The sequence below is a fragment of the Dysidea avara genome, chromosome 14 (assembly GCF_963678975.1).
Source record: "Dysidea avara chromosome 14, odDysAvar1.4, whole genome shotgun sequence".
NCBI lineage: Eukaryota > Metazoa > Porifera > Demospongiae > Dictyoceratida > Dysideidae > Dysidea > Dysidea avara.
Genome location: NC_089285.1, coordinates 10064614 through 10082249, shown reverse-complemented (window position 1 = coordinate 10082249; position 17636 = coordinate 10064614). Strand labels below are relative to the sequence as shown.

The window sequence follows — 17636 nt, the reverse complement described above, 5'->3', positions numbered from 1 at the left end:
GTAGTGGATTAAATGTCCACTAGTATATGTGCAAGTATAAGCGACCTCCCTTGTTTCTCTACTTTTTCTTGCTATGATTCCTAATCAAATTTAAAATTCCTAATTCTTGTATATAGAATAAATGTGATATGTGATACGATAGTATAGTGGCCAATAGAGTATTCTTTGAAGATGGGAGTAATAAAGTGCCTTGTATAATTGGAGCTGGAATGCTGGTGTACTGGTAATGCTTGTAACTACTCACTTTGTATGGTTGTTGGACGTACCACTTTTTGCTGCCATTATTGTGATGTCATTGTTTAATTACATTCCACAACTTCGTAATGAAAGAGTTACCAAACCCAGAGCTCTCAACTCGTCTCATGCACTGAAGCAAAATCTCATTCTCTCACTCACAACGCCACGCATTAATCTCTCTGACTTACAGAATGAATCTTGAATTAAAGCAGCCGTTTCTTAGCATCATGTGATCACTCATAAGGGTGTGCTTAATTATATTGTAGCTTGTATTCATGAGTGCTATATTCACATAATATGTCAGGGTTGTTCAACCACCAACCATCAACAGGAGCCATGTAAACAGAAAGTCTCCCATTGCCATTATTGACTTCATTGCACGCATTATAGCTAGCTAATTAACTGACTTCACATAATTTTTTAACATGCAATTATTATATAATAAGTCATTTCCATGCTGTATAGGTATTGTATGTATTCAGGTCATTATCTGTTATAAGCAACATCAGAATATAACAGGGCACACAGCAGCAAACAATGAATTATATAATAGCTATGTATACATTATACAATACAAGTAATTTTTTCTTATACTTGTTTGTGAAGTTTTTTTGCAAGCTCATGACCACTAAATATCTGCTGAGTTACTCACAGCACTATTATAATAGATTATGACTTATACAATAACAACTAATCAGTGGGCGTGGCTCTACATAAGCCTGCAGACAATAATGGATGTGGATTCGTGCATACCTATGGACTGATGAATGGGTGTGGCTACCATATGTCTACAGACAGTAATTTACGTAAGTGGGCGTGGATTCGTGCATACCTATACACTGATAAATGGACGTGGCTACCATATGTCTACAGACTGTAATTTAGGTAAGTGGGCGTGGCTCATGAAAGAAGCAGAGCTACGCTACGACGTGTAGTGACACGTCCACATTTAATTTAGCATGTGGTGTCCGACCCGAATAATCTGTAAAGCAGGACCTGGATGACCCCACTCGGTTTAACATTGTTACTAAATAAACTATATTTGCACATTGCTATAATAGTTCGCCGTGAGTTGCTCTCTCTGATCAATATCAACAGCAAGTCACATATACGTATGTCTTCGGTGCAACCGGCGATCACGTGTATTCGAATAGTTTGATGCAATATACACTGGTACGGAAGCCGTACTATAGTCTATTAACACTCAGCGGTAGAACCTTGACTGATGGCCATGGTAAAGAAGGATAAAAGGTAAGACAATAGCACAAGCATTGTATGCTTATCAATATACCACAGGTTTTTTCTTAAGCGAACTAGAAACGTTTCTGCAAAAAAATTAGGGCTGTAGCCACTTATCCGCTACGATTGACTGAAGGCAGGCAGGCAGGCAGGCAGGCAGGCAGGCAGGCAGGCAGGCAGGCAGGCAGGCAGGCAGGCAGGCAGGCAGGCAGGCAGGCAGGCAGGCAGGCAGGCAGGCAGGCAGGCAGGCAGGCAGGCAGGCAGGCAGGCAGGCAGGCAGGCAGGCAGGCAGGCAGGCAGGCAGGCAGGCAGGCAGGCAGGCAGGCAGGCAGGCAGGCAGGCAGGCAGGCAGGCAGGCAGGCAGGCAGGCAGGCAGGCAGGCAGGCAGGCAGGCAGGCAGGCAGGCAGGCAGGCAGGCAGGCAGGCAGGCAGGCAGGCAGGCAGGCAGGCAGGCAGGCAGGCAGGCAGGCAGGCAGGCAGGCAGGCAGGCAGGCAGGCAGGCAGGCAGGCAGGCAGGCAGGCAGGCAGGCAGGCAGGCAGGCAGGCAGGCAGGCAGGCAGGCAGGCAGGCAGGCAGGCAGGCAGGCAGGCAGGCAGGCAGGCAGGCAGGCAGGCAGGCAGGCAGGCAGGCAGGCAGGCAGGCAGGCAGGCAGGCAGGCAGGCAGGCAGGCAGGCAGGCAGGCAGGCAGGCAGGCAGGCAGGCAGGCAGGCAGGCAGGCAGGCAGGCAGGCAGGCAGGCAGGCAGGCAGGCAGGCAGGCAGGCAGGCAGGCAGGCAGGCAGGCAGGCAGGCAGGCAGGCAGGCAGGCAGGCAGGCAGTAGAAAATTCGTAATGCTGCTTCTGTAATGGCTTCACAACGTGGCAATGCTGCTTCTGTAATGGTTTCAACATGGCAGTGCTGCTTCTGTAATAGCAACAATACCATCATCCCAGGACTGGGCAGAGTTTGCCTCTCTGCCCACTGTTTAAGGTTACGGGATACTGAGTAGAAAATTCTGTTGAAATAATTTTTTTTCTAATTTCTGTAGCAACTTGACGCAAACGTTTCAGAAGACACTTTTGGGCTTGGTTTTACCCAACCAATACTGTCATGTCATTGTGAGGAAAAATCGTGGCAGGTTTTTGGGTTATATTATATTACAGATTTCCCCCACACCTTTGATGTCCCTAATATACAGTACTATCGTACTGTATGATAATCCCTTTCTGTATCTGATTAAAATCTGTATGATTTTTGTCCAAAAATCACGAATTTTCGATCAAAATTGCATCTGAGAATGTCTTGAGTTGCAAACTTTTCTCATACCCCAGACCCCCTAAAGGTAAATCCTTTGCATTTAGGAGTGTGATTCACACACTGCAGGTGAGTTTCCTGCCCTCTACATAATCTCACTCATTTTCACTTATGTTCTCACTCAAAGTGATTTCCACCAGTTGAGAGCTCTGCAAACCTTCCTCTCTATATGCAAAGCGTTTCAGTCATCCACTTTGCAGAATGTCCACCATAGCTGAGTGGACAAGTGGTAGCTCCAAAGCTGCGAGAAAGTTTGCTAAACCTGTTACGAAATAAGACATTGCTACAACCATGCAAAGTGCTATTTTGAAGAAAACACAGAGATAACAAATATTGCTACACCTTGTGGAAAGAGTGGGTTACGCACCGTGCAATGACAACAGGAGAGATGATACCCTTGTTGTGCAACATTACTGCTGAAGAACTTCAGCACTAGCTTTGTTCATTTGTGTTAGAGGTATGGAAAAAGAATGGTAATGTGTTCATTCTTGACACACTTTATCACATTTGCTGTGGTATAATGAGGTACTTAAGAATGAATGGAATTCCATGTATAAGTATGTTTAAAGACCCTGGTTTTTCACAATTTCAAATGGTGTTGGATGCAGAAATGAAACGTTTGCAGTCAGCAGGAATTGGTACAGTCCACAGAAAAGCAGAGCCTATAACCTGTGACGAAGAGGAAATTTTTTGGCAGAAAAGAATTCTTGTTTGTTAAACACTATAGACTACATGAATGGAGTGTATTTTTCATTGTGTGGAGGAATTGAGCATTGTAATTTACGACATGAACCTTCTCATTTGAAAATCCTGGAGAACATCCTTATTTTAAATGTCCACCAAATCGTCCTAAGAATGCATTTTATCTAAAATCTATCAAGGATGCAAAGAAAGAAGATGACATTTGGTACACTGACCAACCAGTTGGGCATTGCGCAATGGATACCATCATTAAGCGAATTTGCAAGCAAGCTGGAATATCACAAATCACTCCCTCAGGGCTACACCGTTAAGGCAGAAGTGGGTATTGCACTCTATTTTGGCTGCACACCAGTTGGGTGACAGCCCACTTCTATGAACACAGAGTGATATGCCCACATAGCTATTGGTGGGCAGGCAGCAGCCTAGTGATTTGCCTACTTGCTGCTCAGAAGCCTTAAGAATTTAATTACTTTATTCCTTATAATATAGAGAGCAATTAACATGGCTTCAAAACCAGAAGCCATTTTAGGTATTCACCTCAGTCACATTGTGTATGTAATGCAATGCATATTTAAAATGTATTAAGCATCATACTGTTTTAATAGTGGGTTTCAATTTTAATAAAGTACTGTACATGTGCTCAGCACATTACAGCATTTGAACAGTATTAAGAATCAAAAATATGACTAGTTGGTAGTGTTTGTTTATGCTTTACAGTGACCAGCACTGAAGGTCTATACAGTAACATGTGCTGCAGCCTTGGGGTGCATTGGGCATGTGCTACCATACCACTACACATCACACCATTAAATCATCCTTCAGCTGGTGGTCAAGGTAGGCAGGCATGAGTACTTATCAGTGAGGGTGGCCTGAAATTTAGAGCTGTTCCTATTATGTGGCCTTGAGGATTGCCTACGGTAATAGCGTTCAGTTGAAAGCTAAGGATAAGGTACTACAATATATCTGTTTACAGACCCCTACTAGTGCATGTTCATAGCCTATCCTATTACCATATATCGCTATGTCAACCATGGGAGAGCGAGTATAGGCTGAGCATCAACTGAAAAGACAAGAAGCGAATGCTATAGAAGACCGACCCTACAAGATCTGGATGACATTCATATACACTGTTAAAATTTAGGTGTTAGTACAACATCCCTATTTTACTACAAATCCATAGGGGTGTTGTGACAGCACTCATCAATAGTGTAAAGGTGCTACAGCTACACTTGCTGGGTGTCCTCTATTACATAACACCCCAAAATAACGTATGTGAACACCCTTTGTATTTCTTAACACCCCCGTGGAGCGTATGCAGAGACAGCGTTTTCGCTGGATTAACGAAAATACGGCTTTTCCACTAAAATTACTAAAATATTTATACCATGACAGTGATGACACGATTACAATAAATGAAGAAAATTCAATTCACAGCTGCCAAATGTTATTGTGGTGATATCATATTCAACATCCAGTTAAGGCCCTTACCAACATTGATGATACCATCTGAACAATAAGAGTGTGCTTGGTTGTTGTTGAAATCAACCTCAAGCCTAAGCACCTTGCCTTTTTTGGTGGTATAATCAGCAGCCATCCCATAAATGGTTACATTGACTGGTCTCTTGCCTATTGACAAAACATTAGCTGTTAAATTCCCAGCAACACACATCATTTCTTTTAATGCTTGCTGTTCTGCGTATCCTTTATTTTTGTGCTCAAGTACACCAGCTTTAGCATCAATTTCCTCATCTTGTGGATCAACCCAAGACAACAAACCAGCTGTAGTTGTATACCTCTCATGAAACACACACAAATCTTGTCTTGATTTGCCATATATGCTGTAGGAGTTCTTTAGAGGTACACTGATACGACTGCAGTAAAAGAAGCTTGGCAGAAGGTATGACAAAGAGTTGACATCTTCATTATACAATGGCAATTGGAAAAAATCATCCACAACAGGATTGAAAACTTTTAGTGGCCCCATGGCCAAATCGACAGAGCGGTCATTTAAGAACTGTACTTCCTTAGTTGCATGGAGCATTTCATTTAATATCAAATATTTAATCTTGACCTCATCTTTACATTTACTGGATAGTACTGTATCTTTAAAAACTCTGATATAGCTTTGAAAGGATTCTGATAAATACAACCCACATAGTGCTGCATATCATTACTGGGTGGGTCTTTGGTTGTGTGTGTCGGTGAGAATGACACCGTGTAATAATGATTTGTGATATCTACACAAAAAAAACCAGTCTAAATCGCACGCAGGCATGTTACTAATACAAGACCACATTTATCACATTATAAAATATAGATGCCATCACCTCAAGGGGTCCTTTCAGAAATGTCGTCAACGACTTACAAATTTATTGAAAATTTAGAAATATGATTCAACATGTTTTAAATAATTTAGTGGCGCACGGCCCTTTGTTTTACAGTGAGATGGCACAAACAGTCACCTGCTGTAATGACATGTGGTGGTATTAATTGTGGTGACATCACTTCCTGGTGAACTGTTATTTTAGGATGGTTTCTATAGCAAATACCGTAGGCGCGGTACATTTGACGGTGATTTTAATTTTGGGGGTTTGGCGAATTCTGCCTAAATCGCCAAATCAAAGTCAAGGTTTCCGTTGTGGTGTTTATTTGTGGTTTGCTTGTTGTTTCGAGTACAAGATCAGTGGATTGACACGCTCGATACATGTGGGAGCATTATCGAAGATTATGGAAGGTTAGAACACAGTTGGTATTCCGTTGCTAACGACGCGATTCAAATAAGATTTAAATGTTTTGAATTAGAACATTGCACTTGCTCGATAATTGTCCCGTATCTTCGTCATAGACGTATTTTGTGTTATTTTCTGCTTTTATTATCCGGTAATGTTCACCTGAACCCTGGGCCTAGCTGTCGTTTTCCCTGTTCCATCTGCAAAAAGCCAGTACGTAGCTGTCAAGCAGCTTTACAGTGTGATAATTGTTTATTATGGTCTCATACTGCTTGCGTTGGTGTGAATAATCAGCTATATAAGGAATTTCAAACAAAGACTGAATTTTCCTGGCAGTGTCCTTCTTGTTTATTTGCAATTTTGCCCAATTTAGAAGTTCATGACATAAACACTGATATAGAGGTGCCACATAACACATTACCTTCTACTATCGATGTACTTACGTCATCTTTTAATGGAATCAGAATTGTACACCATAACATACAGGGAATACATTCAAAGATGATTGAGATTTCTCAATGGACAAATGAGAGTATTAATAAAAATGTCATATTTTGTTTTAGCGAAATATGGATTTCTCCACAAAGCCCTCCTATTAACGTGAAAGGTTTTCACACATTTTTTCTCCACTACATCATCATACTATGTCATCAGCTAAATCTATGAGATATAAATATTATCCTGGTTCATGTTTACTAATTTCAGAATCTTTATCAATTGAAAGACATTCAGTATGTATTGATATCGAAAATAATTGTCAGTTATTAGATGTATCTTGCTGCCTCATACTATGCAAACATTCCAGATTAGCGATTGTTAGTGTTTATAGATCTCCATCTACCGATGTGAAGGTCTGTTTAACAGAACTTAGTAATGTATTTGAACAATTATTGTCTTTAACTAAATATGTAGTAGTTGTTGGAGATTTCAATATAGATTTACACAAAAATACAGGAATCCAAAAGAACTATGTGGAATTATTATCTGATTTTCAGTTTATTCAGCATAATGGTGAAGCATCACGTGTTACCAAAACATCTGCAACTTTAATTGATCATCTATTGGGTACACCAGTGCTATCTGTTAGTAAGTGTTATCAAGCTGTTGGATTAAGTGATCACAGAGCTCAGATATTGGAGGTTGCAATTCCATCACTTAAACAAGTTGTTAATCCTGTCATGATACGCTCATTTCGCAATTGTAATTGGGATGAGATGAGGAAAGCAATTAGAACTGCTCCATGGCAAGTCATGGAAATTTATGATGATGTGAATGATATGTGGCATTTCTTTTGTTCTATTTTAAAAAGCTGTCTTGATTTTTATGCTCCTCTTCAATTATCATCAAAGAAGAAGTCAAGAGGTCCTACTCCATGGATGACACCTTCTTTACTATCAGCTATTAAGATTAAGAAGCTAGCTAAACGTAAAGCTGAGGCATCTCATGATTCAAATGATGTTGCTGTTTATAAGGAGATAAAAAATAGATTAAAGGTTCTTGTTCGTGAAGCAAAACTAGCTTATTTGCAAACTTTATTGTATAACACAAAAAAAGATCCAACTTCTTCAGCTCACCTGTGGGCTGGTGTCAACAATGTTATTGGTCGTGATAGCAGTAATCATCATAGTGCTATTGATAGTAAGCGATTGTCTCTAGATGATATTAATGAATTTTTTCGTAATGTTGCTATTACCATCAATCATCAACCAGCAAGTAGTTTTACTCCAAATATTAACACTAATGCTACTAGTAATAAATTTTGTTTTGATACTGTTGATCCATCTATTGTTATGTCCTTGCTTAAAAAGCTTGATGTAAGAAAGTCAGCTGGCCCTGATGGTTTTTCAGCTACTTTTCTTAAACAAATAGCACCAGAAATCATTTTCCCATTAACTTTACTATACAATAAATCATTGTCATCTGGTACCATTCCCTTAGAGTGGAAAAAATGTAATGTAACCCCAATTCATAAATCTGGTTCTTTTGAAGACCCTGGAAATTTTAGACCAATCTCTGTAGTTCCCATAATTGCAAAGCTTCTTGAAAAGATTGTGGCTTACCAACTTAATTCATATTTTGAAAAGAATGGTTTACTGTTTGATTATCAAGGAGCTTATAGAAGAGGGAGATCTACAGAGCAACTATTACTAACTGCAATTGACACTATTATACATGCAATTGATAACAAGGCTATTGGTTGTGTTGCTTTCCTTGACCTAAGGAAAGCTTTTGACTCTCTTGACCATGTTAGTTTGCTTCAGAGGCTTAACTCTCTTGGTGTACGTGATGTTGAACTAACATGGTTCACAGATTATTTAAGTGATCGTTTTCAACGTGTCAAGTTTAATGGAAAATATTCTGATTGGGGATTAGTTAAAGGTGGTATACCTCAAGGAAGTGCCTTAGGGCCTCTTTTGTTTTTAGTGTATATGAATGAAATGTCCTTATATGTTAAACATGGTATTCTCCTGCAATTTGCTGATGATACAGCTGTAATTTGTTCTGGTATCAATTATTCAGATGTTCAAAGGCAAATGTGTGAGAATTTGCAGTTAATATCATGTTTTATTTCAGAAAGCAAGATGAAGTTAAATGTGAAGAAATGTAATGTAATGTGGTTCAAGCCAAAATCTGTTAGTGATGATGAATCACCTCCAGTGTTTTCTATTGATGATGATGTTTTAAAAGAAGTTAGCAATCAGAAATATCTAGGAATTGTGTTCGATAGCAAGCTAAATTGGAGAGATCAGATATCTCAAGTATGTAAAAAAATGTCTTATTACCTATTCTGGATTAACTCTAATAGAAAATCACTTTCAACTACCATCATTAAAATGCTTATTAACTCACTTGTAATATCACATCTAGATTATGCACTCCCAGTGTGGGGACCACCACTCACACAGAACCAAGTAGATAGATTACAACGTCTGCAGAACTGGGGCATACGTATAGTTTACTCTTTACGTAAGTATGATCATGTATCTAAGTATCGTAACAACTTATCATGGCTACCAATTAAAAATCATATTCGTTATCGTTGTCTCTGTGCTATGCACCATTATCACTATTCTCAGGACAATGTTATTCCTCTAGATCCTCCTATTTTATTTGGTTCATTTCATAATCACAACACACGGCACCCCACAACTTATGCTAACACTGAAAGATGTCATTTATCAAGTACACAACGATATTTTAGAATACAAACAATTAAATGGTGGAATCAATTACCTAACTATTTATATATCAATAACTATCAAGAATTTACTTCCACTTTACATCACCATTTACTTACTGATTTTAAAACTTAAGTTTGCATCTTTTTTTTTTTTTTTTTTTTTTGTAATAATTATTATGTAACATATTATACTATACATGTATATATGTATGTATGTATGTATGTATGTATGTATGTATGTATGTATGTATGTATGTACGTAAGTGCTGCGTATGTATATTATGTATATGTACGTATGTACTGTGTATACTCCTCCTATATGGAAGAACGGCTATGCCGAATATAGGAGTTTAAAACCAAATTCAATTCAATTCAATTCCGCCAACACAAAATCATTATCTTCATGATCACGTGATTGAAACTTGTGACCATATAGCGTTGTACAAATACTTCCGCAGGGTGAATAAAGAAGATGAGGACGATAACAAGAAGCTACTACCCATGCCTAAAGAAATTAAAATGGCAGACGAAGGCGTTGCGAAAATGACGGAGTCGTCCAAGTCCAAGGACAGAGGAAAATACAACACGTACTCGGACCGACAAATAGCTCAAATCGGCAAATACGCTGCGGATCACGGCCCAACAAAAGCTGCAGCCCATTTCAGTTCACTGTGGAAAATACATATCAATGAATCTACAGCAAGGCAGTTGAAATCAGCATATTTGGATGCACTCAGCGAAGCTTGCGAAGAAGCGTCTAAAAATGCGTCTAAAGATCCAGAAAAAGCTAAAGAAGCGGTGACGGTAGAAACCCTTCCAACGAAGGAGAAGAAAAGACCTTTGATTCTTGGTGAGGAAATGGATGCTGCTGTCCAACAGTATATTGAGTCTCTTAGGTTGACAGGCACAGTAGTCAATGCAACTGTGGTGATGGGAGCAGCAGAAGGAATTGTTGCAGCAAGAGACGTGACCAAGCTTAGGCAGCATGATGGGCATTTTTATGGTGGCCATATTAATATCACCAAAAGCTTGGCAAGGTCTATTCTGAATCGTATGGGATATGTGAAGAGAAAATGTTCGACAGCAGGGAAAATTACAATTTCTGAGTTTGAAGAAGTCAAAGAGGTTTTTTTGGCTGATGTTGCTGCAGTAGCTGTAATGAGGAGCATACCAACTGATCTGATTTTTAACTGGGACCAAACTGGGCTTTCAATTATTCCCACTGGAAACTGGACGATGCACAATGCAGGGGCAGAGGTCGTACCAATTGCTCACTCAGATGATAAGCGGCAAATTACAGCAGTATTGGCTGCAAATGCTAAGGGTGAGTATCTACCGCCTCAGTTGATCTATAAGGGAAAAACAACAAGGTGCCATCCTGATCTGAAATTTCCAGCTGGTTGGGATATTTGGCATTCCGACAATCATTGGTCAAATGAGGACACAATGAAGCGATACCTAGAAAAGGTCATTATTCCTTTTGTTAACCGTAAAAGAAAAGAATTGTTTCATTACTTACTGCTCACAACATTTATACAGTACAGATTCCTGCCAACTGTACTGACAAGTTGCAGCCATTGGATATTGCCATTAATAAGCCCATGAAGGATCGTCTTAGGGCTAATTTTCAATCATGGTATGCAAAGGAAGTCAGTAAACAGTTAAAGGTGTCATCAGTCAAAGAAGTAAAGGTGGATGTAAACCTTGGAGTGGTGAAAATTCCTAGTGCCAAGTGGATTATAGAAGCTTGGAAAGAGATGGAAACAAAGCCACAGATGGTAGTAAATGGATTCAGAAAGGCTGGAATACTGGACGCCATCAAACTATAAAAGTAGCTACATTATTTTATTGTATTATACACGGTTCTGTTCATATACTGTAATATTGTAGAATCAATCAAACACTAGGAAATTCAACAAACATGCCATTTTCAAAACAATTAATTAAATGAGTTCTCATGAAATTTTGTAAATACTTTGATGGCTGCTTTCCACAAACCAATGAAACACAGGTGGCTATAGCAAATAAGCCACAATCTGCAAAACCTTCTTGTTTGGAGATGCCAGTGGCTATCTTAACAGAGGTATGTGCCCCAAACACTTCTTTTATCTTATTCATTGTTGGCTCATCTACCGACTCATACAATGAATCATAGATAAAAACTTCTGGGTAGGATTTAATGGTTGAGGCCACAATCCAATGGTTTTGTCTGCAGTGGATGATCTGCAGGCACTTATCACCACATACCATGCTAGAGTGGTTGCCAAAAGTTAATGTTGACTGTAGTCCAACAATACCAACACTTTGGAACTGTGCTCTAAGAATTTCCTGTGAATAGTTGATATGTTTATCATTCAGCATCAAACCTAGAGAAACATTTTATACCATATCATACTGCAACAAAACCAATTGTTACAAACCTTTCACAATTGTTTCTCTATCTACGATACTGAGCATTTTCCTGTTGAAACTGACCCACTGTTCCGCTGGTTGCAGTTCTTCACTATCGGTAGGTAGATCCTCAACGCAAATAATCTCTTGAATGGAGTCATCCTGAGAATCATCCTTCTCCTTTTTACTAGGATGTGTCTCTTCTTTATCACTATGCTCACCATCAAATTTTCTTTTTTTTCATTTCAAAACGCTTGGTCAGTTTTGCAACATTTGATAGGTGAGGATTTTCACCAATGAAAGTTATCTTACATGGCACATCTAAGCCTCCCTGTCTCAAATCCCTTGAATACTGTCTTGGCCCTGTGATAGTACAGCGAATTACCCCCCCAAACTCCAAAAATACACTGCAGGTAGCTGAAATCTTCCGTGGCACGTGGCCAACCACCATAGATGAATCCGAGGTGGAATCAGGCTTCAGTACTGCCACTGCAAATGGGTCGCTTCTGTTCGCACTTTCCTTCTGGCAGACTAATTCTTCGCCAATAAATGGAGTCCACACACTTTGATAAATGTGGTGACCACGAACGACTTGTTCACTCTCATACGTCTCCATGTGCTCACGTGATCATGATACATGAACGTTAATCGCCAAACTAAATGTCTGCAATATCAAGTCGGTTTCAAATCGCCAAACAAAATGTTTGCCAATTTGCTGTCTATTCCAAATCGCCAAACTTAAGGGTGCTAGCGCCTTTTTGAAGCCACACAAATGCTGTTGTTTTTACCTTTGATACAGGCAAAAAGGAAGCTACAGGAATCTAAACTACTACTTCGAAGATTGACCTAACTTTCTACTATACAGAGACCAAAGTATAAGATTGTACCTTGTTTCATTCACGCGCTACAGTCCCTCAAAGTTAACCCATACATTTTTCTTATTCCGAGATACTGGCTGCTTGCACAGGCATCAAATTCGCTGTGAAGATTCTTCAACAAACTTGTGGAAACTTAGCGCAGGGATTTGTCTTTGCACTTCTTCTTTCTTGAGTTATAAAACAAAGAGTGAGTGCCCGCGAGCGAACTTCAACTTCCGGGCCTTGTAACTTCATGCTGGATCACAACAATTATAATTCCATGCGCTAAAAGTTTGCAAATTTATTACTGATGGTCCACCAAAAGTTTGGTAGAGATCCAACTACCATGTATTCCAGAATATCGCCTTTTACAATGCAGTGTAGAACATGCGCACGCCGACCAGTTATTACAACAAATTCCACAAAACCACAAATGCCAACTTTATCAAATAACAAGTTATAAATGAAGTTCTGAAGAAAAAAAAAGCTCTTGTTCCTTTTCTTTACACACTGGGACACCTTCCTGTTGCTTGTGTTGCTTGTGGAGTCGTCAAGTCTGCTCTTCGATAGGAAACGTCTCGTAACGCACAGACCATCACTGCATAAAAATAGTGATCATGGCATGATTTTTGTGGCAGCTCAGCCCCCCTAAATATAGGTGTGTCTGCCGCCTCTGCACATAGTTATATAAATAATCTGTGGGAAAACCACGAATTCAAAAATGCCATTGATTTCTCAATTCACATCATGAATGTCAAAATTAACGTCTCCAAAATTTATATAGATCATGAGATATAAATTCGTAGCTTTCCCACAGATTATCCATGTGATTGCCCAGGAGGGGCAGCTACTGCCCTTCTGGGAAATATAGGACAACTTTAAAATGTCATATCTCGTGATCTATAATATGCTATCCATTCAAAAATTTGAGACATTACTTTAGATATTCACACCTACAAATAATGTAAAATTCAGGTTGTTAGGGGGAATGTTTAAAGTTCCTTATTACAACATTCATCTATTGGTTTACATGTAAAGCTACATACTCAATTCTGAAGTTAATTACACTGTGAAGCCATGATACATGCATGCATAAGATAGTAAACCAAATGAAAGTAGCGCTTATTGATAAATAAATATATATATCAAGACTCACGGTAGTGAGTCGCGCGGCCAAGAAACTACAAAGCGCACGCCCAATTAAAAGACGCGCGGCCACTACTGTGAGTTATTTACGTGTAGGGCCGGTTTTGCAATATTAGTCCTAAATTATGCAACATCTCTCAATAGATTTGTATTGCGTTACGTGATAAAAAATCTTTAGGAGTCGTTATCATCATCATAGTTTTCTTGCGACCTCACTAAAATAAAAAAGTAACCATTGCAAAATAAAAAATAGGCGTATTTCACTTTATTTCTCTACCTTATGTTACAACTACTGTCACGTTATACCAGTCAACCAGTCAACATAGCCGTGTTGTATAGTCCATCTAGCACTGACATTATCCAATCCTGGTTTGCCTATATGCGTATTTTCTTCAATCAACCTCTAATCCCTACAATAACTTTTAAAGACACGACGTGGACACAAACTCTAATGCCTGATAAACAAGTTGTGACAGCATGCTGAACCGTAAGTTCCCTAGGGATGGCGTTTTAAGCAGAAATCTTTTAAATTCCATTTAGTACCACACCCCATGCGAGCGTTTATAAATCGCCAGTTGTCTTATGGTTTGAAGAACAAAATCACTAGCGAAGGTGCTTTAAGCATACTCTTCAATTCTCTATTTACATGTAATTTTTAATAGATTAACCACAAAGGCCGATAAGGTGAATACAAAAGGTAACAAGCCTTTAGGGGTTACCACCTCTATGTAGTGTGTACCATGTAGCTTGTGTTGTGGCTTTCATTAAGTATTATGCACACACAAATGGTGCAACAAAATTTTGTAATGGATTGCTCGAATGTGGTTGGTGGTGTTGTGGCTCGAATGTGGTTCGTGGTTTGCCAGTGACCATGTATGAGTTTGGGTTGGTCCACACAACTTACACAATATTCAAATTTCATGATGGCCATGATAATTTCTTGCCATATGGTAAACATACAACAATGTGTAACAACGTTAATTAACATCACATCAAGACTTGACTAAAAATAGTTCCAACAATAGTGATGATTTCTTGTATGTCAGCATGACGATACTGAGACCTGTAAAAGAATAAGCAGGCACTGAAGTTAACCTTAAATTAAACACTCATGCAACTGACCTGGAACATCGGTCGCAACACCAAAAACACTTGTTTCGATATCTGATGACACAATCCAGCAGGCACTGAATTAAAAGAGAATGTACAAAAAATCAGTATGCTGGGCTGTGTCAATAATAGCATGGATAATCAAAATGAACAAAAATTATATCCCAGGCTAAGTGAATAAATAACATAACTGTTGGGTAAGCATGTTAAACCAGAACATTAGGACATTAGTCAAACAAAAGTACGCTATCACAACTTGGTCATAATACAATGTTTGTACCACTGGACTTCACACTGGTTGCCCAAAAATTGTGCCATTCCGGGACAACAGCATAATATTATGAAACAAATAGTTACTACAACACAGAAGGCTTACTGTTGCACTGTCTACACTGATATACCATAATTTAAAAACATAACAGGTGGGCATTAAATACAATATACTTAATATCTGGGTACTAGGAAAAAATCACTAACATCACAACATGTAAACTAACCTGGAAATTAACACCCTTGATGCCACTACAGTCTACACTGGATACTTGTTCGAACCCATCAATAGAACAGTCATACTACACCATAAATTCATACTTCCGAATTTACGGTGTTATGAAACAATCATTATTATGTATGGATTTTACTGACTCTCCAAGATAATATTCTGCATTAAAGTTAATTGCACATTTCCAAAAAATTACCTTTTAAACCAAATGTAGAGTCTATCACTGACAAAAATGAGTGATATCCACCCCAAAAACACCTTCGCTGTAAAAAAGGCGCACCCAAGAAACTACAAGTACCTGGAACCCAATGTAAAAAAGAAAAAGAAAAATCAGCTTAGCTGAAGTGAAAAGTAACTGGTAACTTAAAGAGCTGACATCTGAAGCGGCCAAGAATACAATTACTAAAGTTTAATCCATGCAAGAACACCTTGGCTATAAAACAGGTGTATACATGAAAGTAACTGGCAACTGAAATAGCTGATATCTGAAGCGGCCAAGAATGAATGGTCATATACAACTAATTCAAAAAATTTAACACTGAACCTTTATAATTCAGCTGTGTTCTATATTCACTCTTGCTGCATCGTAAAGTAATTTCTTTTAACTCTAATTGGCTGGTAATTTGGCCGCCTTTTTTTGCTCTATTATACTGACAGCTCTTTAAGTTACCAGTTACTTTTCACTTCAGCTAAGCTGATTTTTCTTTTTCTTTTTTACATTGGGTTCCAGGTACTTGTAGTTTCTTGGGTGCGCCTTTTTTACAGCGAAGGTGTTTTTGGGGTGGATATATATATATATATATCTATTTACAGTATGAAATAATATATTAACATGCAGTTCGACTGATATTTCCTGTATAGGCAACTACTATGTAATAAGATGTGTAGCTAAGTACATTCCATGTATGTTAGTGAGTATATATACTAAAATCAAGGTTACATATGTGTAGTACATCACTTAATTGCAAATTAATTACAAGTTAAAAATCAATTACAGGTTAAATACAAATTAAACAGACTGTTCACAACACTAACTGTATTTCTTTAAAATACAAACTGCATGTCTACTGGCTTTGCTCCAATACTGTATACACATGCATAGTAATTCTGTAACTTGTCTTTTTTTCCTGGACACTCATCAGCTGTGCTGACTGCCCAGTTCATCAATAGACTGTACAAAATTATACATTGGCCATTATCAGCTGCGTGCATGCATGCATGCATGAAGACATATAGATGAAGAGTAATCATGACAGTAATAATAAAGATTATAAAGCCATTGCAAGCCATTGCATAGTTTTTAAAAAAGATTTTGAGGCCCGCCATGCATGAAGCACGGTTTCTTTACCTGTAGCTACATCCAACGCTACAATATTATACTAGGTGTAGTAACAAACTAACTAAAACCTGCATTCCGCTGTGGACTACTAGTACTGTAGCTAGCTATGTACCTTGTCGTAATAAACACTCCTGTGATTGTAGTATGTGGATGGTACCAAATATTTGTTGCAATGAGGATAGTAGTTGCGACTAGATCTTGAAAATTGTGACTCCATTGCTAAGTCTGAATAACTGTATACTGCATGGTATATATAGCTATAGACATTCGTGCAGTATATGCAGTAGCAAATAGCTATCTGCATGCATGACCATGCATGATGAAGATGTCGTTGATAATGAATATAATTAAATAACCCGGTTAGATACAAATCCACGCATAGCACATGTGCAGAAAATAGCCAATGAAATTAATGTTTATGTTACTCTTGCTTGAAGTAAAATACACTGCTCAAAAGCCATTGGCTACTTATTGCACATGCACAACATAATCGCGACAATCAACTTATACCTCTGGTATAAAAAGAGAAAATATACCTGCTAGATGCACTTCACCTAGCAACTCTGTGACTTTGGAAGATGAGCGATTCAAGCGACGATGAACCACCTCAGGAACTGGATCCCGGCTACTCAGAACCCACCACTGCAGATCTTCGAATAACAGCGCCACGACAAAGGAGCTCAACGTCTGATCGCCTGACAAGTGATGATGTTGCCAGTATGGTAGCATCAGAAATGCGACCGCGCCGGTACCAAGACACCAGAGTTTTACAGGATGATTCATACGATTCAATACCCTTATCTAGTGCAGGTCAGCCAGATAGCCAAATTGCTTCAAATGTTAATGTACATACACCTGCAGGTCAAAGCCCAATCATAGTAACTACACCAAATTCACAGCGACGGCTTGGT

General features: G+C 38.9%; 2 long non-coding RNA genes across 2 annotated transcripts in view; both read right to left on the bottom strand.

Moving 5' to 3' along the window:
- The window catches only part of LOC136244590 (uncharacterized), a 69230-nt gene that overhangs the window by 1865 nt on the left and 49729 nt on the right, over positions 1 to 17636 (bottom strand). The gene's annotated exons all lie outside the window — the stretch shown is intronic.
- LOC136244613 (uncharacterized) lies at positions 14666 to 15445 on the bottom strand. Its single transcript, XR_010695468.1, has 3 exons — positions 15382 to 15445; positions 14897 to 14961; positions 14666 to 14837 (listed from the first exon to the last, which is right to left on the bottom strand). It is a non-coding gene; the product is annotated as an uncharacterized lncRNA (long non-coding RNA).